Source organism: Engystomops pustulosus, unplaced genomic scaffold (assembly GCF_040894005.1).
Source record: "Engystomops pustulosus unplaced genomic scaffold, aEngPut4.maternal MAT_SCAFFOLD_121, whole genome shotgun sequence".
Taxonomy (NCBI): domain Eukaryota; kingdom Metazoa; phylum Chordata; class Amphibia; order Anura; family Leptodactylidae; genus Engystomops; species Engystomops pustulosus.
This window is the reverse complement of record NW_027285002.1, coordinates 27,408-51,561: the sequence shown is the minus strand read 5'-3', so window position 1 is coordinate 51,561 and position 24,154 is coordinate 27,408. Positions and strand designations below refer to the sequence as shown.

General features: G+C 45.8%; 13 pseudogenes; all 13 read left to right on the top strand.

Moving 5' to 3' along the window:
• Positions 1-10,923: 10,923 nt before the first annotated feature.
• Positions 10,924-11,041, top strand: LOC140107892 (5S ribosomal RNA; annotated as a pseudogene).
• Positions 11,042-11,112: 71 nt separating this feature from the next.
• Positions 11,113-11,230, top strand: LOC140107877 (5S ribosomal RNA; annotated as a pseudogene).
• A 7,085-nt stretch (positions 11,231-18,315) lies between these two features.
• LOC140107891 (5S ribosomal RNA) lies at positions 18,316-18,433 on the top strand (annotated as a pseudogene).
• Positions 18,434-18,504: 71 nt separating this feature from the next.
• LOC140107876 (5S ribosomal RNA) lies at positions 18,505-18,622 on the top strand (annotated as a pseudogene).
• A 3,484-nt stretch (positions 18,623-22,106) lies between these two features.
• Positions 22,107-22,225, top strand: LOC140107355 (5S ribosomal RNA; annotated as a pseudogene).
• A 70-nt stretch (positions 22,226-22,295) lies between these two features.
• On the top strand, positions 22,296-22,414 carry LOC140107946 (5S ribosomal RNA; annotated as a pseudogene).
• Positions 22,415-22,484: 70 nt separating this feature from the next.
• Positions 22,485-22,603, top strand: LOC140107283 (5S ribosomal RNA; annotated as a pseudogene).
• Positions 22,604-22,675: 72 nt separating this feature from the next.
• On the top strand, positions 22,676-22,794 carry LOC140108026 (5S ribosomal RNA; annotated as a pseudogene).
• A 450-nt stretch (positions 22,795-23,244) lies between these two features.
• On the top strand, positions 23,245-23,363 carry LOC140107809 (5S ribosomal RNA; annotated as a pseudogene).
• A 70-nt stretch (positions 23,364-23,433) lies between these two features.
• Positions 23,434-23,552, top strand: LOC140107918 (5S ribosomal RNA; annotated as a pseudogene).
• A 70-nt stretch (positions 23,553-23,622) lies between these two features.
• On the top strand, positions 23,623-23,741 carry LOC140107916 (5S ribosomal RNA; annotated as a pseudogene).
• Positions 23,742-23,811: 70 nt separating this feature from the next.
• LOC140107380 (5S ribosomal RNA) lies at positions 23,812-23,930 on the top strand (annotated as a pseudogene).
• Positions 23,931-24,000: 70 nt separating this feature from the next.
• Positions 24,001-24,119, top strand: LOC140107914 (5S ribosomal RNA; annotated as a pseudogene).
• The last annotated feature ends 35 nt before the right edge of the window (positions 24,120-24,154 follow it).

The window sequence follows — 24,154 nt, the reverse complement described above, 5'->3', positions numbered from 1 at the left end:
GCAAGTACCAGCATGGGAGACTGGCTGGGAATCCCAAGTTCCGTTGACCTTTTTGAACCTGAAAATTGTGTTAGTTTCTCTATGAGATAGTAAAAGAAGGTTCAAATTGAACAGCTGCTGTCAACGGCCATTCTAAGCTGAATGTGCCTGCTCTCGTCAGATCGCAGCATCAATGCAGCTTAAGGCTAGGCAAGTACCAGCATGGGAGACTGGCTGGGAATCCCAAGTTCCGTTGACCTTTTTGAACCTGAAAATTGTGTTAGTTTCTCTATGAGATAGTAAAAGAAGGTTCAAATTGAACATCTGCTGTCAACGGCCATTCTAAGCTGAATGTGCCTGCTCTCGTCAGATCGCAGCAGCAATGCAGCTTAAGGCTTGGCAAGTACCAGCATGGGAGACTGGCTGGGAATCCCAAGTTCCGTTGACCTTTTTGAACCTGAAAATTGTGTTAGTTTATCTATGAGATAGTAAAAGAAGGTTCAAATTGAACAGCTGCTGTCAACGGCCATTCTAAGCTGAATGTGCCTGCTCTCGTCAGATCGCAGCAGCAATGCAGCTTAAGGCTTGGCAAGTACCAGCATGGGAGACTGGCTGGGAATCCCAAGTTCCGTTGACCTTTTTGAACCTGAAAATTGTGTTAGTTTCTCTATGAGATAGTAAAAGAAGGTTCAAATTGAACAGCTGCTGTCAACGGCCATTCTAAGCTGAATGTGCCTGCTCTCGTCAGATCGCAGCAGCAATGCAGCTTAAGGCTTGGCAAGTACCAGCATGGGAGACTGGCTGGGAATCCCAAGTTCCGTTGACCTTTTTGAACCTGGAAATTGTGTTAGTTTCTCTGTCAAAGATGGTAAAAGAAGGTTCAAATTGAACAGCTGCTGTCAACGGCCATTCTAAGCTGAATGTGCCTGCTCTCGTCAGATCGCAGCAGCAATGCAGCTTAAGGCTTGGCAAGTACCAGCATGGGAGACTGGCTGGGAATCCCAAGTTCTGTTGACCTTTTTGAACCTGAAAATTGTGTTAGTTTCTCTGTCAAAGATGGTAAAAGAAGGTTCAAATTGAACATCTGCTGTCATCGGCCATTCTAAGCTGAATGTGCCTGCTCTCGTCAAATCACAGCATCAATGCAGCTTAAGGCTTGGCAAGTACCAGCATGGGAGACTGGCTGGGAATCCCAAGTTCCGTTGACCTTTTTGAACCTGAAAATTGTGTTAGTTTCTCTGTCAAAGATGGTAAAAGAAGGTTCAAATTGAACAGCTGCTGTCAACGGCCATTCTAAGCTGAATGTGCCTGCTCTCGTCAGATCGCAGCAGCAATGCAGCTTAAGGCTTGGCAAGTACCAGCATGGGAGACTGGCTGGGAATCCCAAGTTCCGTTGACCTTTTTGAACCTGAAAATTGTGTTAGTTTCTCTATGAGATAGTAAAAGAAGGTTCAAATTGAACAGCTGCTGTCAGCGGCCATTCTAAGCTGAATGTGCCTGCTCTCGTCAGATCGCAGCAGCAATGCAGCTTAAGGCTTGGCAAGTACCAGCATGGGAGACTGGCTGGGAATCCCAAGTTCCGTTGACCTTTTTGAACCTGAAAATTGTGTTACTTTCTCTATGAGATAGTAAAAGAAGGTTCAAATTGAACAGCTGCTGTCAACGGCCATTCTAAGCTGAATGTGCCTGCTCTCGTCAGATCGCAGCAGCAATGCAGCTTAAGGCTTGGCAAGTACCAGCATGGGAGACTGGCTGGGAATCCCAAGTTCCGTTGACCTTTTTGAAACTGAAAATTGTGTTAGTTTCTCTATGAGATAGTAAAAGAAGGTTCAAATTGAACAGCTGCGGTCAACGGCCATTCTAAGCTGAATGTGCCTGCTCTCGTCAGATCGCAGCAGCAATGCAGCTTAAGGCTTGGCAAGTACCAGCATGGGAGACTGGCTGGGAATCCCAAGTTCCGTTGACCTTTTTGAACCTGAAAATTGTGTTAGTTTCTCTATGAGATAGTAAAAGAAGGTTCAAATTGAACAGCTGCTGTCAACGGCCATTCTAAGCTGAATGTGCCTGCACTCGTCTGATCGCAGCAGCAATGCAGCTTAAGGCTTGGCAAGTACCAGCATGGGAGACTGGCTGGGAATCCCAAGTTCCGTTGACCTTTTTGAACCTGAAAATTGTGTTAGTTTCTCTATGAGATAGTAAAAGAAGGTTCAAATTGAACAGCTGCGGTCAACGGCCATTCTAAGCTGAATGTGCCTGCTCTCGTCAGATCGCAGCAGCAATGCAGCTTAAGGCTTGGCAAGTACCAGCATGGGAGACTGGCTGGGAATCCCAAGTTCCGTTGACCTTTTTGAACCTGAAAATTGTGTTAGTTTCTCTATGAGATAGTAAAAGAAGGTTCAAATTGAACAGCTGCTGTCAACGGCCATTCTAAGCTGAATGTGTCTGCTCTCGTCAGATCGCAGCAGCAATGCAGCTTAAGGCTTGGCAAGTACCACCATGGGAGACTAGCTGGGAATCCCAAATTCCGTTGACCTTTTTGAACCTGAAAATTGTGTTAGTTTCCCTGTCAAAGATGGTAAAAGAAGGTTCAAATTGGACAGCTGCTGTCAACGGCCATTCTAAGCTGAATGTGCCTGCTCTCGTCAGATCGCAGCATCAATGCAGCTTAAGGCTTGGCAAGTACCAGCATGGGAGACTGGCTGGGAATCCCAAGTTCCGTTGACCTTTTTGAACCTGAAAATTGTGTTAGTTTCTCTATGAGATAGTAAAAGAAGGTTCAAATTGAACAGCTGCGGTCAACGGCCATTCTAAGCTGAATGTGCCTGCTCTCGTCAGATCGCAGCATCAATGCAGCTTAAGGCTTGGCAAGTACCAGCATGGGAGACTGGCTGGGAATCCCAAGTTCCGTTGACCTTTTTGAACCTGAAAATTGTGTTAGTTTCTCTATGAGATAGTAAAAGAAGGTTCAAATTGAACAGCTGCTGTCAACGGCCATTCTAAGCTGAATGTGCCTGCTCTCGTCAGATCGCAGCATCAATGCAGCTTAAGGCTTGGCAAGTACCAGCATGGGAGACTGGCTGGGAATCCCAAGTTCCAATGACCTTTTTGAACCTGAAAATTGTGTTAGTTTCTCTATGAGATAGTAAAAGAAGGTTCAAATTGAACAGCTGCTGTCAACGGCCATTCTAAGCTGAATGTGCCTGCTCTCGTCAGATCGCAGCAGCAATGCAGCTTAAGGCTTGGCAAGTACCAGCATGGGAGACTGGCTGGGAATCCCAAGTTCCGTTGACCTTTTTGAACCTGAAAATTGTGTTAGTTTATCTATGAGATAGTAAAAGAAGGTTCAAATTGAACAGCTGCTGTCAACGGCCATTCTAAGCTGAATGTGCCTGCTCTCGTCAGATCACAGCAGCAATGCAGCTTAAGGCTTGGCAAGTACCAGCATGGGAGACTGGCTGGGAATCCCAAGTTCCGTTGACCTTTTTGAACCTGAAAATTGTGTTAGTTTCTCTATGAGATGGTAAAAGAAGGTTCAAATTGAACAGCTGCTGTCAACGGCCATTCTAAGCTGAATGTGCCTGCTCTCGTCAGATCGCAGCAGCAATGCAGCTTAAGGCTTGGCAAGTACCAGCATGGGAGACTGGCTGGGAATCCCAAGTTCCATTGACCTTTTTGAACCTGGAAATTGTGTTAGTTTCTCTGTCAAAGATGGTAAAAGAAGGTTCAAATTGAACAGCTGCTGTCAACGGCCATTCTAAGCTGAATGTGCCTGCTCTCGTCAGATCGCAGCAGCAATGCAGCTTAAGGCTTGGCAAGTACCAGCATGGGAGACTGGCTGGGAATCCCAAGTTCTGTTGACCTTTTTGAACCTGAAAATTGTGTTAGTTTCTCTGTCAAAGATGGTAAAAGAAGGTTCAAATTGAACATCTGCTGTCAACGGCCATTCTAAGCTGAATGTGCCTGCTCTCGTCAAATCACAGCATCAATGCAGCTTAAGGCTTGGCAAGTACCAGCATGGGAGACTGGCTGGGAATCCCAAGTTCCATTGACCTTTTTGAACCTGAAAATTGTGTTAGTTTCTCTGTCAAAGATGGTAAAAGAAGGTTCAAATTGAACAGCTGCTGTCAACGGCCTTTCTAAGCTGAATGTGCCTGCTCTCGTCAGATCGCAGCAGCAATGCAGCTTAAGGCTTGGCAAGTACCAGCATGGGAGACTGGCTGGGAATCCCAAGTTCCGTTGACCTTTTTGAACCTGAAAATTGTGTTAGTTTCTCTATGAGATAGTAAAAGAAGGTTCAAATTGAACAGCTGCTGTCAACGGCCATTCTAAGCTGAATGTGCCTGCTCTCGTCTGATCGCAGCAGCAATGCAGCTTAAGGCTTGGCAAGTACCAGCATGGGAGACTGGCTGGGAATCCCAAGTTCCGTTGACCTTTTTGAACCTGAAAATTGTGTTAGTTTCTCTGTCAAAGATGGTAAAAGAAGGTTCAAATTGAACATCTGCTGTCAACGGCCATTCTAAGCTGAATGTGCCTGCTCTCGTCAAATCACAGCATCAATGCAGCTTAAGGCTTGGCAAGTACCAGCATGGGAGACTGGCTGGGAATCCCAAGTTCCGTTGACCTTTTTGAACCTGAAAATTGTGTTAGTTTCTCTGTCAAAGATGGTAAAAGAAGGTTCAAATTGAACAGCTGCTGTCAACGGCCATTCTAAGCTGAATGTGCCTGCTCTCGTCAGATCGCAGCAGTAATGCAGCTTAAGGCTTGGCAAGTACCAGCATGGGAGACTGGCTGGGAATCCCAAGTTCCGTTGACCTTTTTGAACCTGAAAATTGTGTTAGTTTCTCTATGAGATAGTAAAAGAAGGTTCAAATTGAACAGCTGCTGTCAGCGGCCATTCTAAGCTGAATGTGCCTGCTCTCGTCAGATCGCAGCAGCAATGCAGCTTAAGGCTTGGCAAGTACCAGCATGGGAGACTGGCTGGGAATCCCAAGTTCCGTTGACCTTTTTGAACCTGAAAAGTGTGTTACTTTCTCTATGAGATAGTAAAAGAAGGTTCAAATTGAACAGCTGCGGTCAACGGCCATTCTAAGCTGAATGTGCCTGCTCTCGTCAGATCGCAGCAGCAATGCAGCTTAAGGCTTGGCAAGTACCAGCATGGGAGACTGGCTGGGAATCCCAAGTTCCATTGACCTTTTTGAACCTGAAAATTGTGTTAGTTTCTCTATGAGATAGTAAAAGAAGGTTCAAATTGAACAGCTGCTGTCAACGGCCATTCTAAGCTGAATGTGCCTGCTCTCGTCAGATCGCAGCAGCAATGCAGCTTAAGGCTTGGCAAGTACCAGCATGGGAGACTGGCTGGGAATCCCAAGTTCCGTTGACCTTTTTGAACCTGAAAATTGTGTTAGTTTCTCTGTCAAAGATGGTAAAAGAAGGTTCAAATTGAACATCTGCTGTCAACGGCCATTCTAAGCTGAATGTGCCTGCTCTCGTCAGATCGCAGCATCAATGCAGCTTAAGGCTTGGCAAGTACCAGCATGGGAGACTGGCTGGGAATCCCAAGTTCCGTTGACCTTTTTGAACCTGAAAATTGTGTTAGTTTCTCTATGAGATAGTAAAAGAAGGTTTAAATTGAACAGCTGCTGTCAACGGCCATTCTAAGCTGAATGTGCCTGCTCTCGTCAGATCGCAGCAGCAATGCAGCTTAAGGCTTGGCAAGTACCAGCATGGGAGACTGGCTGGGAATCCCAAGTTCCGTTGACCTTTTTGAACCTGAAAATTGTGTTAGTTTCTCTGTCAAAGATGGTAAAAGAAGGTTCAAATTGAACAGCTGCTGTCAACGGCCATTCTAAGCTGAATGTGCCTGCCCTCGTCAGATTGCAGCAGCAATGCAGCTTAAGGCTTGGCAAGTACCAGCATGGGAGACTGGCTGAGAATCCCAAGTTCTGTTGACCTTTTTGAACCTGAAAATTGTGTTAGTTTCTCTATGAGATAGTAAAAGAAGGTTCAAATTGAACAGCTGCTGTCAACGGCCATTCTAAGCTGAATGTGCCTGCTCTCGTCAGATCGCAGCAGCAATGCAGCTTAAGGTTTGGCAAGTACCAGCATGGGAGACTGGCTGGGAATCCCAAGTTCCGTTGACCTTTTTGAACCTGAAAATTGTGTTAGTTTCTCTATGAGATAGTAAAAGAAGGTTCAAATTGAACAGCTGCGGTCAACGGCCATTCTAAGCTGAATGTGCCTGCTCTCGTCAGATCGCAGCAGCAATGCAGCTTAAGGCTTGGCAAGTACCAGCATGGGAGACTGGCTGGGAATCCCAAGTTCCGTTGACCTTTTAGAACCTGAAAATTGTGTTAGTTTCTCTATGAGATAGTAAAAGAAGGTTCAAATTGAACAGCTGCTGTCAACGGCCATTCTAAGCTGAATGTGCCTGCTCTCGTCAGATCGCAGCAGCTTAAGGCTTGGCAAGTACCAGCATGGGAGACTGGCTGGGAATCCCAAGTTCCGTTGACCTTTTTGAACCTGAAAATTGTATTAGTTTCTCTGTCAAAGATGGTAAAAGAAGGTTCAAATTGAACAGCTGCTGTCAACGGCCATTCTAAGCTGAATGTGCCTGCTCTCGTCAGATCGCAGCAGCAATGCAGCTTAAGGCTTGGCAAGTACCAGCAAGGGAGACTGGCTGGGAATCCCAAGTTCCGTTGACCTTTTTGAACCTGAAAATTGTGTTAGTTTCTCTGTCAAAGATGGTAAAAGAAGGTTCAAATTGAACATCTGCTGTCAACGGCCATTCTAAGCTGAATGTGCCTGCTCTCGTCAGATCGCAGCATCAATGCAGCTTAAGGCTTGGCAAGTACCAGCATGGGAGACTGGCTGGGAATCCCAAGTTCCGTTGACCTTTTTGAACCTGAATATTGTGTTAGTTTCTCTATGAGATAGTAAAAGAAGGTTCAAATTGAACAGCTGCGGTCAACAGCCATTCTAAGCTGAATGTGCCTGCTCTCGTCAGATCGCAGCAGCAATGCAGCTTAAGGCTTGGCAAGTACCAGCATGGGAGACTGGCTGGGAATCCCAAGTTCCGTTGACCTTTTGAACCTGAAAATTGTGTTAGTTTCTCTATGACATAGTAAAAGAAGGTTCAAATTGAACAGCTGCTGTCAACGGCCATTCTAAGCTGAATGTGCCTGCTCTCGTCAGATCGCAGCAGCAATGCAGCTTAAGGCTTGGCAAGTACCAGCATGGGAGACTGGCTGGGAATCCCAAGTTCCGTTGACCTTTTTGAACCTGAAAATTGTGTTAGTTTCTATATGAGATAGTAAAAGAAGGTTCAAATTGAACAGCTGCTGTCAACGGCCATTCTAAGCTGAATGTGCCTGCTCTCGTCAGATCGCAGCAGCAATGCAGCTTAAGGCTTGGCAAGTACCAGCATGGGAGACTGGCTGGGAATCCCAAGAGTTCCGTTGACCTTTTTGAACCTGAAAATTGTGTTAGTTTCTCTATGAGATAGTAAAAGAAGGTTCAAATTGAACAGCTGCTGTCAACGGCCATTCTAAGCTGAATGTGCCTGCTCTCGTCAGATCGCAGCAGCAATGCAGCTTAAGGCTTGGCAAGTACCAGCATGGGAGACTGGCTGGGAATCCCAAGTTCCGTTGAACTTTTTGAACCTGAAAATTGTGTTAGTTTCTCTATGAGATAGTAAAAGAAGGTTCAAATTGAACAGCTGCTGTCAACGGCCATTCTAAGCTGAATGTGCCTGCTCTCGTCAGATCGCAGCAGCAATGCAGCTTAAGGCTTGGCAAGTACCAGCATGGGAGACTGGCTGGGAATCCCAAGTTCCATTGACCTTTTTGAATCTGAAAATTGTGTTAGTTTCTCTATGAGATAGTAAAAGAAGGTTCAAATTGAACAGCTGCTGTCAACGGCCATTCTAAGCTGAATGTGCCTGCTCTCGTCAGATCGCAGCAGCAATGCAGCTTAAGGCTTGGCAAGTACCAGCATGGGAGACTGGCTGGGAATCCCAAGAGTTCCGTTGACCTTTTTGAACCTGAAAATTGTGTTAGTTTCTCTATGAGATAGTAAAAGAAGGTTCAAATTGAACAGCTGCGGTCAACGGCCATTCTAAGCTGAATGTGCCTGCTCTCGTCAGATCGCAGCAGCAATGCAGCTTAAGGCTTGGCAAGTACCAGCATGGGAGACTGGCTGGGAATCCCAAGTTCCGTTGACCTTTTTGAACCTGAAAATTGTGTTAGTTTCTCTATGAGATAGTAAAAGAAGGTTCAAATTGAACAGCTGCTGCCAACGGCCATTCTAAGCTGAATGTGCCTGCTCTCGTCAGATCGCAGCAGCAATGCAGCTTAAGGCTTGGCAAGTACCAGCATGGGAGACTGGCTGGGAATCCCAAGTTCCGTTGACCTTTTTGAACCTGAAAATTGTGTTAGTTTCTCTGTCAAAGATGGTAAAAGAAGGTTCAAATTGAACATCTGCTGTCAACGGCCATTCTAAGCTGAATGTGCCTGCTCTCGTCAGATCGCAGCATCAATGCAGCTTAAGGCTTGGCAAGTACCAGCATGGGAGACTGGCTGGGAATCCCAAGTTCCGTTGACATTTTTGAACCTGAAAATTGTGTTAGTTTCTCTATGAGATAGTAAAAGAAGGTTCAAATTGAATAGCTGCTGTCAACGGCCATTCTAAGCTGAATGTGCCTGCTCTCGTCAGATCGCAGCAGCAATGCAGCTTAAGGCTTGGCAAGTACCAGCATGGGAGACTGGCTGGGAATCCCAAGTTCCGTTGACCTTTTTGAACCTGAAAATTGTGTTAGTTTCTCTATGAGATAGTAAAAGAAGGTTCAAATTGAACAGCTGCTGTCAACGGCCATTCTAAGCTGAATGTGCCTGCTCTCGTCAGATCGCAGCAGCAATGCAGCTTAAGGCTTGGCAAGTACCAGCATGGGAGACTGGCTGGGAATCCCAAGTTCCATTGACCTTTTTGAACCTGAAAATTGTGTTAGTTTCTCTATGAGATAGTAAAAGAAGGTTCAAATTGAACAGCTGCGGTCAACAGCCATTCTAAGCTGAATGTGCCTGCTCTTGTCAGATCGCAGCAGCAATGCAGCTTAAGGCTTGGCAAGTACCAGCATGGGAGACTGGCTGGGAATCCCAAGTTCCGTTGACCTTTTTGAACCTGAAAATTGTGTTAGTTTCTCTATGAGATAGTAAAAGAAGGTTCAAATTGAACAGCTGCTGTCAACGGCCATTCTAAGCTGAATGTGCCTGCTCTCGTCAGATCGCAGCAGCAATGCAGCTTAAGGCTTGGCAAGTACCAGCATGGGAGAGTAGCTGGGAATCCCAAGTTCCGTTAACCTTTTTGAACCTGAAAATTGTGTTAGTTTCCCTATCAAAGATGGTAAAAGAAGGTTCAAATTGGACAGCTGCTGTCAACGGCCATTCTAAGCTGAATGTGCCTGCTCTCGTCAGATCGCAGCAGCAATGCAGCTTAAGGCTTGGCAAGTACCAGCATGGGAGACTGGCTGGGAATCCCAAGTTCCGTTGACCTTTTTGAACCTGAAAATTGTGTTAGTTTCTCTATGAGATAGTAAAAGAAGGTTCAAATTGAACAGCTGCTGTCAACGGCAATTCTAAGCTGAATGTGCCTGCTCTCGTCAGATCGCAGCAGCAATGCAGCTTAAGGCTTGGCAAGTACCAGCATGGGAGACTGGCTGGGAATCCCAAGTTCCGTTGACCTTTTTGAACCTGAAAATTGTGTTAGTTTCTCTATGAGATAGTAAAAGAAGGTTCAAATTGAACAGCTGCTGTCAACGGCCATTCTAAGCTGAATGTGCCTGCTCTCGTCAGATCGCAGCAGCAATGCAGCTTAAGGCTTGGCAAGTACCAGCATGGGAGACTGGCTGGGAATCCCAAGAGTTCCGTTGACCTTTTTGAACCTGAAAATTGTGTTAGTTTCTCTATGAGATAGTAAAAGAAGGTTCAAATTGAACAGCTGCTGTCAACGGCCATTCTAAGCTGAATGTGCCTGCTCTCGTCAGATCGCAGCAGCAATGCAGCTTAAGGCTTGGCAAGTACCAGCATGGGAGACTGGCTGGGAATCCCAAGTTCCGTTGACCTTTTTGAACCTGAAAATTGTGTTAGTTTCTCTATGAGATAGTAAAAGAAGGTTCAAATTGAACAGCTGCTGTCAGCGGCCATTCTAAGCTGAATGTGCCTGCTCTCGTCAGATCGCAGCAGCAATGCAGCTTAAGGCTTGGCAAGTACCAGCATGGGAGACTGGCTGGGAATCCCAAGTTCCGTTGACCTTTTTGAACCTGAAAATTGTGTTACTTTCTCTATGAGATAGTAAAAGAAGGTTCAAATTGAACAGCTGCGGTCAACGGCCATTCTAAGCTGAATGTGCCTGCTCTCGTCAGATCGCAGCAGCAATGCAGCTTAAGGCTTGGCAAGTACCAGCATGGGAGACTGGCTGGGAAGCCCAAGTTCCGTTGACCTTTTTGAACCTGAAAATTGTATTAGTTTCTCTGTCAAAGATGGTAAAAGAAGGTTCAAATTGAACAGCTGCTGTCAACGGCCATTCTAAGCTGAATGTGCCTGCTCTCGTCAGATCGCAGCATCAATGCAGCTTAAGGCTTGGCAAGTACCAGCATGGGAGACTGGCTGGGAATCCCAAGTTCCGTTGACCTTTTTGAACCTGAAAATTGTGTTAGTTTCTCTGTCAAAGATGGTAAAAGAAGGTTCAAATTGAACATCTGCTGTCAACGGCCATTCTAAGCTGAATGTGCCTGCTCTCGTCAGATCGCAGCATCAATGCAGCTTAAGGCTTGGCAAGTACCAGCATGGGAGACTGGCTGGGAATCCCAAGTTCCGTTGACCTTTTTGAACCTGAAAATTGTGTTAGTTTCTCTATGAGATAGTAAAAGAAGGTTCAAATTGAACAGCTGCTGTCAACGGCCATTCTAAGCTGAATGTGCCTGCTCTCATCAGATCGCAGCAGCAATGCAGCTTAAGGCTTGGCAAGTACCAGCATGGGAGACTGGCTGGGAATCCCAAGTTCCGTTGACCTTTTTGAACCTGAAAATTGTGTTAGTTTCTCTATGAGATAGTAAAAGAAGGTTCAAATAGAACAGCTGCTGTCAACGGCCATTCTAAGCTGAATGCGCCTGCTCTCGTCAGATCGCAGCAGCAATGCAGCTTAAGGCTTGGCAAGTACCAGCATGGGAGACTGGCTGGGAATCCCAAGTTCCGTTGACCTTTTTGAACCTGAAAATTGTGTTAGTTTCTCTATGAGATAGTAAAAGAAGGTTCAAATTGAACAGCTGCGGTCAACAGCCATTCTAAGCTGAATGTGCCTGCTCTCGTCAGATCGCAGCAGCAATGCAGCTTAAGGCTTGGCAAGTACCAGCATGGGAGACTGGCTGGGAATCCCAAGTTCCGTTGACCTTTTGAACCTGAAAATTGTGTTAGTTTCTCTATGACATAGTAAAAGAAGGTTCAAATTGAACATCTGCTGTCAACGGCCATTCTAAGCTGAATGTGCCTGCTCTCGTCAGATCGCAGCAGCAATGCAGCTTAAGGCTTGGCAAGTACCAGCATGGGAGACTGGCTGGGAATCCCAAGTTCCGTTGACCTTTTTGAACCTGAAAATTGTGTTAGTTTCTCTATGAGATAGTAAAAGAAGGTTCAAATTGAACAGCTGCTGTCAACGGCCATTCTAAGCTGAATGTGCCTGCTCTCGTCAGATCGCAGCAGCAATGCAGCTTAAGGCTTGGCAAGTACCAGCATGGGAGACTGGCTGGGAATCCCAAGAGTTCCGTTGACCTTTTTGAACCTGAAAATTGTGTTAGTTTCTCTATGAGATAGTAAAAGAAGGTTCAAATTGAACAGCTGCTGTCAACGGCCATTCTAAGCTGAATGTGCCTGCTCTCGTCAGATCGCAGCAGCAATGCAGCTTAAGGCTTGGCAAGTACCAGCATGGGAGACTGGCTGGGAATCCCAAGTTCCGTTGAACTTTTTGAACCTGAAAATTGTGTTAGTTTCTCTATGAGATAGTAAAAGAAGGTTCAAATTGAACAGCTGCTGTCAACGGCCATTCTAAGCTGAATGTGCCTGCTCTCGTCAGATCGCAGCAGCAATGCAGCTTAAGGCTTGGCAAGTACCAGCATGGGAGACTGGCTGGGAATCCCAAGTTCCATTGACCTTTTTGAATCTTAAAATTGTGTTAGTTTCTCTATGAGATAGTAAAAGAAGGTTCAAATTGAACAGCTGCTGTCAACGGCCATTCTAAGCTGAATGTGCCTGCTCTCGTCAGATCGCAGCAGCAATGCAGCTTAAGGCTTGGCAAGTACCAGCATGGGAGACTGGCTGGGAATCCCAAGTTCCGTTGACCTTTTTGAACCTGAAAATTGTGTTAGTTTCTCTATGAGATAGTAAAAGAAGGTTCAAATTGAACAGCTGCTGTCAACGGCCATTCTAAGCTGAATGTGCCTGCTCTCGTCAGATCGCAGCAGCAATGCAGCTTAAGGCTTGGCAAGTACCAGCATGGGAGACTGGCTGGGAATCCCAAGTTCCGTTGACCTTTTTGAACCTGAAAATTGTGTTAGTTTCTCTGTCAAAGATGGTAAAAGAAGGTTCAAATTGAACATCTGCTGTCAACGGCCATTCTAAGCTGAATGTGCCTGCTCTCGTCAGATCGCAGCATCAATGCAGCTTAAGGCTTGGCAAGTACCAGCATGGGAGACTGGCTGGGAATCCCAAGTTCCGTTGACCTTTTTGAACCTGAAAATTGTGTTAGTTTCTCTATGAGATAGTAAAAGAAGGTTCAAATTGAACAGCTGCTGTCAACGGCCATTCTAAGCTGAATGTGCCTGCTCTCGTCAGATCGCAGCAGCAATGCAGCTTAAGGCTTGGCAAGTACCAGCATGGGAGACTGGCTGGGAATCCCAAGTTCCGTTGACCTTTTTGAACCTGAAAATTGTGTTAGTTTCTCTATGAGATAGTAAAAGAAGGTTCAAATTGAACAGCTGCTGTCAACGGCCATTCTAAGCTGAATGTGCCTGCTCTCGTCAGATCGCAGCAGCAATGCAGCTTAAGGCTTGGCAAGTACCAGCATGGGAGACTGGCTGGGAATCCCAAGTTCCATTGACCTTTTTGAACCTGAAAATTGTGTTAGTTTCTCTATGAGATAGTAAAAGAAGGTTCAAATTGAACAGCTGCGGTCAACAGCCATTCTAAGCTGAATGTGCCTGCTCTTGTCAGATCGCAGCAGCAATGCAGCTTAAGGCTTGGCAAGTACCAGCATGGGAGACTGGCTGGGAATCCCAAGTTCCGTTGACCTTTTTGAACCTGAAAATTGTGTTAGTTTCTCTATGAGATAGTAAAAGAAGGTTCAAATTGAACAGCTGCTGTCAACGGCCATTCTAAGCTGAATGTGCCTGCTCTCGTCAGATCGCAGCAGCAATGCAGCTTAAGGCTTGGCAAGTACCAGCATGGGAGACTAGCTGGGAATCCCAAGTTCCGTTAACCTTTTTGAACCTGAAAATTGTGTTAGTTTCCCTATCAAAGATGGTAAAAGAAGGTTCAAATTGGACAGCTGCTGTCAACGGCCATTCTAAGCTGAATGTGCCTGCTCTCGTCAGATCGCAGCAGCAATGCAGCTTAAGGCTTGGCAAGTACCAGCATGGGAGACTGGCTGGGAATCCCAAGTTCCGTTGACCTTTTTGAACCTGAAAATTGTGTTAGTTTCTCTATGAGATAGTAAAAGAAGGTTCAAATTGAACAGCTGCTGTCAACGGCAATTCTAAGCTGAATGTGCCTGCTCTCGTCAGATCGCAGCAGCAATGCAGCTTAAGGCTTGGCAAGTACCAGCATGGGAGACTGGCTGGGAATCCCAAGTTCCGTTGACCTTTTTGAACCTGAAAATTGTGTTAGTTTCTCTATGAGATAGTAAAAGAAGGTTCAAATTGAACAGCTGCTGTCAACGGCCATTCTAAGCTGAATGTGCCTGCTCTCGTCAGATCGCAGCAGCAATGCAGCTTAAGGCTTGGCAAGTACCAGCATGGGAGACTGGCTGGGAATCCCAAGTTCCGTTGACCTTTTTGAACCTGAAAATTGTGTTAGTTTCTCTATGAGATAGTAAAAGAAGGTTCAAATTGAACAGCTGCTGTCAGCGGCCATTCTAAGCTGAATGTGCCTGCTCTCGTCAGATCGCAGCAGCAATGCAGCTTAAGGCTTGGCAAGTACCAGCATGGGAGACTGGCTGGGAATCCCAAGTTCCGTTGACCTTTTTGAACCTGAAAATTGTGTTACTTTCTCTATGAGATAGTAAAAGAAGGTTCATATTAAACAGCTGCGGTCAACGGCCATTCTAAGCTGAATGTGCCTGCTCTCGTCAGATCGCAGCAGCAATGCAGCTTAAGGCTTGGCAAGTACCAGCATGGGAGACTGGCTGGGAATCCCAAGTTCCGTTGACCTTTTTGAACCTGAAAATTGTATTAGTTTCTCTGTCAAAGATGGTAAAAGAAGGTTCAAATTGAACAGCTGCTGTCAACGGCCATTCTAAGCTGAATGTGCCTGCTCTCGTCAGATCGCAGCATCAATGCAGCTTAAGGCTTGGCAAGTACCAGCATGGGAGACTGGCTGGGAATCCCAAGTTCCGTTGACCTTTTTGAACCTGAAAATTGTGTTAGTTTCTCTGTCAAAGATGGTAAAAGAAGGTTCAAATTGAACATCTGCTGTCAACGGCCATTCTAAGCTGAATGTGCCTGCTCTCGTCAGATCGCAGCATCAATGCAGCTTAAGGCTTGGCAAGTACCAGCATGGGAGACTGGCTGGGAATCCCAAGTTCCGTTGACCTTTTTGAACCTGAAAATTGTGTTAGTTTCTCTATGAGATAGTAAAAGAAGGTTCAAATTGAACAGCTGCTGTCAGCGGCCATTCTAAGCTGAATGTGCCTGCTCTCGTCAGATCGCAGCAGCAATGCAGCTTAAGGCTTGGCAAGTACCAGCATGGGAGACTGGCTGGGAATCCCAAGTTCCGTTGACCTTTTTGAACCTGAAAATTGTGTTACTTTCTCTATGAAATAGTAAAAGAAGGTTCAAATTGAACAGCTGCGGTCAACGGCCATTCTAAGCTGAATGTGCCTGCTCTCGTCAGATCGCAGCAGCAATGCAGCTTAAGGCTTGGCAAGTACCAGCATGGGAGACTGGCTGGGAATCCCAAGTTCCATTGACCTTTTTGAACCTGAAAATTGGGTTAGTTTCTCTCTGAGATAGTAAAAGAAGGTTCAAATTGAACAGCTGCTGTCAACGGCCATTCTAAGCTGAATGTGCCTGCTCTCGTCAGATCGCAGCAGCAATGCAGCTTAAGGCTTGGCAAGTACCAGCATGGGAGACTGGCTGGGAATCCCAATTTCCGTTGACCTTTTTGAACCTGAAAATTGTGTTAGTTTCTCTGTCAAAGATGGTAAAAGAAGGTTCAAATTGAACATCTGCTGTCAACGGCCATTCTAAGCTGAATGTGCCTGCTCTCGTCAGATTGCAGCATCAATGCAGCTTAAGGCTTGGCAAGTACCAGCATGGGAGACTGGCTGGGAATCCCAAGTTCCGTTGACCTTTTTGAACCTGAAAATTGTGTTAGTTTCTCTATGAGATAGTAAAAGAAGGTTTAAATTGAACAGCTGCTGTCAACGGCCATTCTAAGCTGAATGTGCCTGCTCTCGTCAGATCGCAGCAGCAATGCAGCTTAAGGCTTGGCAAGTACCAGCATGGGAGACTGGCTGGGAATCCCAAGTTCCGTTGAACTTTTTGAACCTGAAAATTGTGTTAGTTTATCTATGAGATAGTAAAAGAAGGTTCAAATTGAACAGCTGCTGTCAACGGCCATTCTAAGCTGAATGTGCCTGCTCTCGTCAGATCGCAGCAGCAATGCAGCTTAAGGCTTGGCAAGTACCAGCATGGGAGACTGGCTGGGAATCCCAAGTTCCGTTGACCTTTTTGAACCTGAAAATTGTGTTAGTTTCTCTATGAGATAGTAAAAGAAGGTTCAAATTGAACAGCTGCTGTCAGCGGCCATTCTAAGCTAAATGTGCCTGCTCTCGTCAGATCGCAGCAGCAATGCAGCTTAAGGCTTGGCAAGTACCAGCATGGGAGACTGGCTGGGAATCCCAAGTTCCGTTGACCTTTTTGAACCTGAAAATTGTGTTACTTTCTCTATGAGATAGTAAAAGAAGGTTCATATTAAACAGCTGCGGTCAACGGCCATTCTAAGCTGAATGTGCCTGCTCTCGTCAGATCGCAGCAGCAATGCAGCTTAAGGCTTGGCAAGTACCAGCATGGGAGACTGGCTGGGAATCCCAAGTTCCGTTGACCTTTTTGAACCTGAAAATTGTATTAGTTTCTCTGTCAAAGATGGTAAAAGAAGGTTCAAATTGAACAGCTGCTGTCAACGGCCATTCTAAGCTGAATGTGCCTGCTCTCGTCAGATCGCAGCATCAATGCAGCTTAAGGCTTGGCAAGTACCAGCATGGGAGACTGGCTGGGAATCCCAAGTTCCGTTGACCTTTTTGAACCTGAAAATTGTGTTAGTTTCTCTGTCAAAGATGGTAAAAGAAGGTTCAAATTGAACATCTGCTGTCAACGGCCATTCTAAGCTGAATGTGCCTGCTCTCGTCAGATCGCAGCATCAATGCAGCTTAAGGCTTGGCAAGTACCAGCATGGGAGACTGGCTGGGAATCCCAAGTTCCGTTGACCTTTTTGAACCTGAAAATTGTGTTAGTTTCTCTATGAGATAGTAAAAGAAGGTTCAAATTGAACAGCTGCTGTCAGCGGCCATTCTAAGCTGAATGTGCCTGCTCTCGTCAGATCGCAGCAGCAATGCAGCTTAAGGCTTGGCAAGTACCAGCATGGGAGACTGGCTGGGAATCCCAAGTTCCGTTGACCTTTTTGAACCTGAAAATTGTGTTAGTTTCTCTGTCAAAGATGGTAAAAGAAGGTTCAAATTGAACATCTGCTGTCAACGGCCATTCTAAGCTGAATGTGCCTGCTCTCGTCAGATCGCAGCATCAATGCAGCTTAAGGCTTGGCAAGTACCAGCATGGGAGACTGGCTGGGAATCCCAAGTTCCGTTGACATTTTTGAACCTGAAAATTGTGTTAGTTTCTCTATGAGATAGTAAAAGAAGGTTCAAATTGAACAGCTGCTGTCAACGGCCATTCTAAGCTGAATGTGCCTGCTCTCGTCAGATCGCAGCAGCAATGCAGCTTAAGGCTTGGCAAGTACCAGCATGGGAGACTGGCTGGGAATCCCAAGTTCCGTTGACCTTTTTGAACCTGAAAATTGTGTTAGTTTCTCTATGAGATAGTAAAAGAAGGTTCAAATTGAACAGCTGCTGTCAACGGCCATTCTAAGCTGAATGTGCCTGCTCTCGTCAGATCGCAGCAGCAATGCAGCTTAAGGCTTGGCAAGTACCAGCATGGGAGACTGGCTGGGAATACCAAGTTCCATTGACCTTTTTGAACCTGAAAATTGTGTTAGTTTCTCTATGAGATAGTAAAAGAAGGTTCAAATTGAACAGCTGCGGTCAACAGCCATTCTAAGCTGAATGTGCCTGCTCTTGTCAGATCGCAGCAGCAATGCAGCTTAAGGCTTGGCAAGTACCAGCATGGGAGACTGGCTGGGAATCCCAAGTTCCGTTGACCTTTTTGAACCTGAAAATTGTGTTAGTTTCTCTATGAGATAGTAAAAGAAGGTTCAAATTGAACAGCTGCTGTCAACGGCCATTCTAAGCTGAATGTGCCTGCTCTCGTCAGATCGCAGCAGCAATGCAGCTTAAGGCTTGGCAAGTACCAGCATGGGAGACTGGCTGGGAAGCCCAAGTTCCGTTGACCTTTTTGAACCTGAAAATTGTATTAGTTTCTCTGTCAAAGATGGTAAAAGAAGGTTCAAATTGAACAGCTGCTGTCAACGGCCATTCTAAGCTGAATGTGCCTGCTCTCGTCAGATCGCAGCATCAATGCAGCTTAAGGCTTGGCAAGTACCAGCATGGGAGACTGGCTGGGAATCCCAAGTTCCGTTGACCTTTTTGAACCTGAAAATTGTGTTAGTTTCTCTGTCAAAGATGGTAAAAGAAGGTTCAAATTGAACATCTGCTGTCAACGGCCATTCTAAGCTGAATGTGCCTGCTCTCGTCAGATCGCAGCATCAATGCAGCTTAAGGCTTGGCAAGTACCAGCATGGGAGACTGGCTGGGAATCCCAAGTTCCGTTGACCTTTTTGAACCTGAAAATTGTGTTAGTTTCTCTATGAGATAGTAAAAGAAGGTTCAAATTGAACAGCTGCTGTCAACGGCCATTCTAAGCTGAATGTGCCTGCTCTCATCAGATCGCAGCAGCAATGCAGCTTAAGGCTTGGCAAGTACCAGCATGGGAGACTGGCTGGGAATCCCAAGTTCCGTTGACCTTTTTGAACCTGAAAATTGTGTTAGTTTCTCTATGAGATAGTAAAAGAAGGTTCAAATAGAACAGCTGCTGTCAACGGCCATTCTAAGCTGAATGCGCCTGCTCTCGTCAGATCGCAGCAGCAATGCAGCTTAAGGCTTGGCAAGTACCAGCATGGGAGACTGGCTGGGAATCCCAAGTTCCGTTGACCTTTTTGAACCTGAAAATTGTGTTAGTTTCTCTATGAGATAGTAAAAGAAGGTTCAAATTGAACAGCTGCGGTCAACAGCCATTCTAAGCTGAATGTGCCTGCTCTCGTCAGATCGCAGCAGCAATGCAGCTTAAGGCTTGGCAAGTACCAGCATGGGAGACTGGCTGGGAATCCCAAGTTCCGTTGACCTTTTGAACCTGAAAATTGTGTTAGTTTCTCTATGACATAGTAAAAGAAGGTTCAAATTGAACAGCTGCTGTCAACGGCCATTCTAAGCTGAATGTGCCTGCTCTCGTCAGATCGCAGCAGCAATGCAGCTTAAGGCTTGGCAAGTACCAGCATGGGAGACTGGCTGGGAATCCCAAGTTCCGTTGACCTTTTTGAACCTGAAAATTGTGTTAGTTTCTCTATGAGATAGTAAAAGAAGGTTCAAATTGAACAGCTGCTGTCAACGGCCATTCTAAGCTGAATGTGCCTGCTCTCGTCAGATCGCAGCAGCAATGCAGCTTAAGGCTTGGCAAGTACCAGCATGGGAGACTGGCTGGGAATCCCAAGAGTTCCGTTGACCTTTTTGAACCTGAAAATTGTGTTAGTTTCTCTATGAGATAGTAAAAGAAGGTTCAAATTGAACAGCTGCTGTCAACGGCCATTCTAAGCTGAATGTGCCTGCTCTCGTCAGATCGCAGCAGCAATGCAGCTTAAGGCTTGGCAAGTACCAGCATGGGAGACTGGCTGGGAATCCCAAGTTCCGTTGAACTTTTTGAACCTGAAAATTGTGTTAGTTTCTCTATGAGATAGTAAAAGAAGGTTCAAATTGAACAGCTGCTGTCAACGGCCATTCTAAGCTGAATGTGCCTGCTCTCGTCAGATCGCAGCAGCAATGCAGCTTAAGGCTTGGCAAGTACCAGCATGGGAGACTGGCTGGGAATCCCAAGTTCCATTGACCTTTTTGAATCTGAAAATTGTGTTAGTTTCTCTATGAGATAGTAAAAGAAGGTTCAAATTGAACAGCTGCTGTCAACGGCCATTCTAAGCTGAATGTGCCTGCTCTCGTCAGATCGCAGCAGCAATGCAGCTTAAGGCTTGGCAAGTACCAGCATGGGAGACTGGCTGGGAATCCCAAGAGTTCCGTTGACCTTTTTGAACCTGAAAATTGTGTTAGTTTCTCTATGAGATAGTAAAAGAAGGTTCAAATTGAACAGCTGCGGTCAACGGCCATTCTAAGCTGAATGTGCCTGCTCTCGTCAGATCGCAGCAGCAATGCAGCTTAAGGCTTGGCAAGTACCAGCATGGGAGACTGGCTGGGAATCCCAAGTTCCGTTGACCTTTTTGAACCTGAAAATTGTGTTAGTTTCTCTATGAGATAGTAAAAGAAGGTTCAAATTGAACAGCTGCTGTCAACGGCCATTCTAAGCTGAATGTGCCTGCTCTCGTCAGATCGCAGCAGCAATGCAGCTTAAGGCTTGGCAAGTACCAGCATGGGAGACTGGCTGGGAATCCCAAGTTCCGTTGACCTTTTTGAACCTGAAAATTGTGTTAGTTTCTCTGTCAAAGATGGTAAAAGAAGGTTCAAATTGAACATCTGCTGTCAACGGCCATTCTAAGCTGAATGTGCCTGCTCTCGTCAGATCGCAGCATCAATGCAGCTTAAGGCTTGGCAAGTACCAGCATGGGAGACTGGCTGGGAATCCCAAGTTCCGTTGACCTTTTTGAACCTGAAAATTGTGTTAGTTTCTCTATGAGATAGTAAAAGAAGGTTCAAATTGAACAGCTGCTGTCAACGGCCATTCTAAGCTGAATGTGCCTGCTCTCGTCAGATCGCAGCAGCAATGCAGCTTAAGGCTTGGCAAGTACCAGCATGGGAGACTGGCTGGGAATCCCAAGTTCCGTTGACCTTTTTGAACCTGAAAATTGTGTTAGTTTCTCTATGAGATAGTAAAAGAAGGTTCAAATTGAACAGCTGCTGTCAACGGCCATTCTAAGCTGAATGTGCCTGCTCTCGTCAGATCGCAGCAGCAATGCAGCTTAAGGCTTGGCAAGTACCAGCATGGGAGACTGGCTGGGAATCCCAAGTTCCATTGACCTTTTTGAACCTGAAAATTGTGTTAGTTTCTCTATGAGATAGTAAAAGAAGGTTCAAATTGAACAGCTGCGGTCAACAGCCATTCTAAGCTGAATGTGCCTGCTCTTGTCAGATCGCAGCAGCAATGCAGCTTAAGGCTTGGCAAGTACCAGCATGGGAGACTGGCTGGGAATCCCAAGTTCCGTTGACCTTTTTGAACCTGAAAATTGTGTTAGTTTCTCTATGAGATAGTAAAAGAAGGTTCAAATTGAACAGCTGCTGTCAACGGCCATTCTAAGCTGAATGTGCCTGCTCTCGTCAGATCGCAGCAGCAATGCAGCTTAAGGCTTGGCAAGTACCAGCATGGGAGACTAGCTGGGAATCCCAAGTTCCGTTAACCTTTTTGAACCTGAAAATATTGTTAGTTTCCCTATCAAAGATGGTAAAAGAAGGTTCAAATTGGACAGCTGCTGTCAACGGCCATTCTAAGCTGAATGTGCCTGCTCTCGTCAGATCGCAGCAGCAATGCAGCTTAAGGCTTGGCAAGTACCAGCATGGGAGACTGGCTGGGAATCCCAAGTTCCGTTGACCTTTTTGAACCTGAAAATTGTGTTAGTTTCTCTATGAGATAGTAAAAGAAGGTTCAAATTGAACAGCTGCTGTCAGCGGCCATTCTAAGCTGAATGTGCCTGCTCTCGTCAGATCGCAGCAGCAATGCAGCTTAAGGCTTGGCAAGTACCAGCATGGGAGACTGGCTGGGAATCCCAAGTTCCGTTGACCTTTTTGAACCTGAAAATTGTGTTACTTTCTCTATGAGATAGTAAAAGAAGGTTCAAATTGAACAGCTGCGGTCAACGGCCATTCTAAGCTGAATGTGCCTGCTCTCGTCAGATCGCAGCAGCAATGCAGCTTAAGGCTTGGCAAGTACCAGCATGGGAGACTGGCTGGGAAGCCCAAGTTCCGTTGACCTTTTTGAACCTGAAAATTGTATTAGTTTCTCTGTCAAAGATGGTAAAAGAAGGTTCAAATTGAACAGCTGCTGTCAACGGCCATTCTAAGCTGAATGTGCCTGCTCTCGTCAGATCGCAGCATCAATGCAGCTTAAGGCTTGGCAAGTACCAGCATGGGAGACTGGCTGGGAATCCCAAGTTCCGTTGACCTTTTTGAACCTGAAAATTGTGTTAGTTTCTCTGTCAAAGATGGTAAAAGAAGGTTCAAATTGAACATCTGCTGTCAACGGCCATTCTAAGCTGAATGTGCCTGCTCTCGTCAGATCGCAGCATCAATGCAGCTTAAGGCTTGGCAAGTACCAGCATGGGAGACTGGCTGGGAATCCCAAGTTCCGTTGACCTTTTTGAACCTGAAAATTGTGTTAGTTTCTCTATGAGATAGTAAAAGAAGGTTCAAATTGAACAGCTGCTGTCAACGGCCATTCTAAGCTGAATGTGCCTGCTCTCATCAGATCGCAGCAGCAATGCAGCTTAAGGCTTGGCAAGTACCAGCATGGGAGACTGGCTGGGAATCCCAAGTTCCGTTGACCTTTTTGAACCTGAAAATTGTGTTAGTTTCTCTATGAGATAGTAAAAGAAGGTTCAAATAGAACAGCTGCTGTCAACGGCCATTCTAAGCTGAATGCGCCTGCTCTCGTCAGATCGCAGCAGCAATGCAGCTTAAGGCTTGGCAAGTACCAGCATGGGAGACTGGCTGGGAATCCCAAGTTCCGTTGACCTTTTTGAACCTGAAAATTGTGTTAGTTTCTCTATGAGATAGTAAAAGAAGGTTCAAATTGAACAGCTGCTGTCAACGGCCATTCTAAGCTGAATGTGCCTGCTCTCGTCTGATCGCAGCAGCAATGCAGCTTAAGGCTTGGCAAGTACCAGCATGGGAGACTGGCTGGGAATCCCAAGTTCCGTTGACCTTTTTGAACCTGAAAATTGTGTTAGTTTCTCTGTCAAAGATGGTAAAAGAAGGTTCAAATTGAACAGCTGCTGTCAACGGCCATTCTAAGCTGAATGTGCCTGCTCTCGTCAGATCGCAGCAGTAATGCAGCTTAAGGCTTGGCAAGTACCAGCATGGGAGACTGGCTGGGAATCCCAAGTTCCGTTGACCTTTTTGAACCTGAAAATTGTGTTAGTTTCTCTATGAGATAGTAAAAGAAGGGTCAAATTGAACAGCTGCTGTCAGCGGCCATTCTAAGCTGAATGTGCCTGCTCTCGTCAGATCGCAGCAGCAATGCAGCTTAAGGCTTGGCAAGTACCAGCATGGGAGACTGGCTGGGAATCCCAAGTTCCATTGACCTTTTTGAACCTGAAAATTGTGTTAGTTTCTCTATGAGATAGTAAAAGAAGGTTCAAATTGAACAGCTGCTGTCAACGGCCATTCTAAGCTGAATGTGCCTGCTCTCGTCAGATCGCAGCAGCAATGCAGCTTAAGGCTTGGCAAGTACCAGCATGGGAGACTGGCTGGGAATCCCAATTTCCGTTGACCTTTTTGAACCTGAAAATTGTGTTAGTTTCTCTGTCAAAGATGGTAAAAGAAGGTTCAAATTGAACATCTGCTGTCAACGGCCATTCTAAGCTGAATGTGCCTGCTCTCGTCAGATTGCAGCATCAATGCAGCTTAAGGCTTGGCAAGTACCAGCATGGGAGACTGGCTGGGAATCCCAAGTTCCGTTGACCTTTTTGAACCTGAAAATTGTGTTAGTTTCTCTATGAGATAGTAAAAGAAGGTTTAAATTGAACAGCTGCTGTCAACGGCCATTCTAAGCTGAATGTGCCTGCTCTCGTCAGATCGCAGCAGCAATGCAGCTTAAGGCTTGGCAAGTACCAGCATGGGAGACTGGCTGGGAATCCCAAGTTCCGTTGACCTTTTTGAACCTGAAAATTGTGTTAGTTTATCTATGAGATAGTAAAAGAAGGTTCAAATTGAACAGCTGCTGTCAACGGCCATTCTAAGCTGAATGTGCCTGCTCTCGTCAGATCGCAGCAGCAATGCAGCTTAAGGCTTGGCAAGTACCAGCATGGGAGACTGGCTGGGAATCCCAAGTTCCGTTGACCTTTTTGAACCTGAAAATTGTGTTAGTTTCTCTATGAGATAGTAAAAGAAGGTTCAAATTGAACAGCTGCTGTCAGCGGCCATTCTAAGCTGAATGTGCCTGCTCTCGTCAGATCGCAGCAGCAATGCAGCTTAAGGCTTGGCAAGTACCAGCATGGGAGACTGGCTGGGAATCCCAAGTTCCGTTGACCTTTTTGAACCTGAAAATTGTGTTACTTTCTCTATGAGATAGTAAAAGAAGGTTCATATTAAACAGCTGCGGTCAACGGCCATTCTAAGCTGAATGTGCCTGCTCTCGTCAGATCGCAGCAGCAATGCAGCTTAAGGCTTGGCAAGTACCAGCATGGGAGACTGGCTGGGAATCCCAAGTTCCGTTGACCTTTTTGAACCTGAAAATTGTATTAGTTTCTCTGTC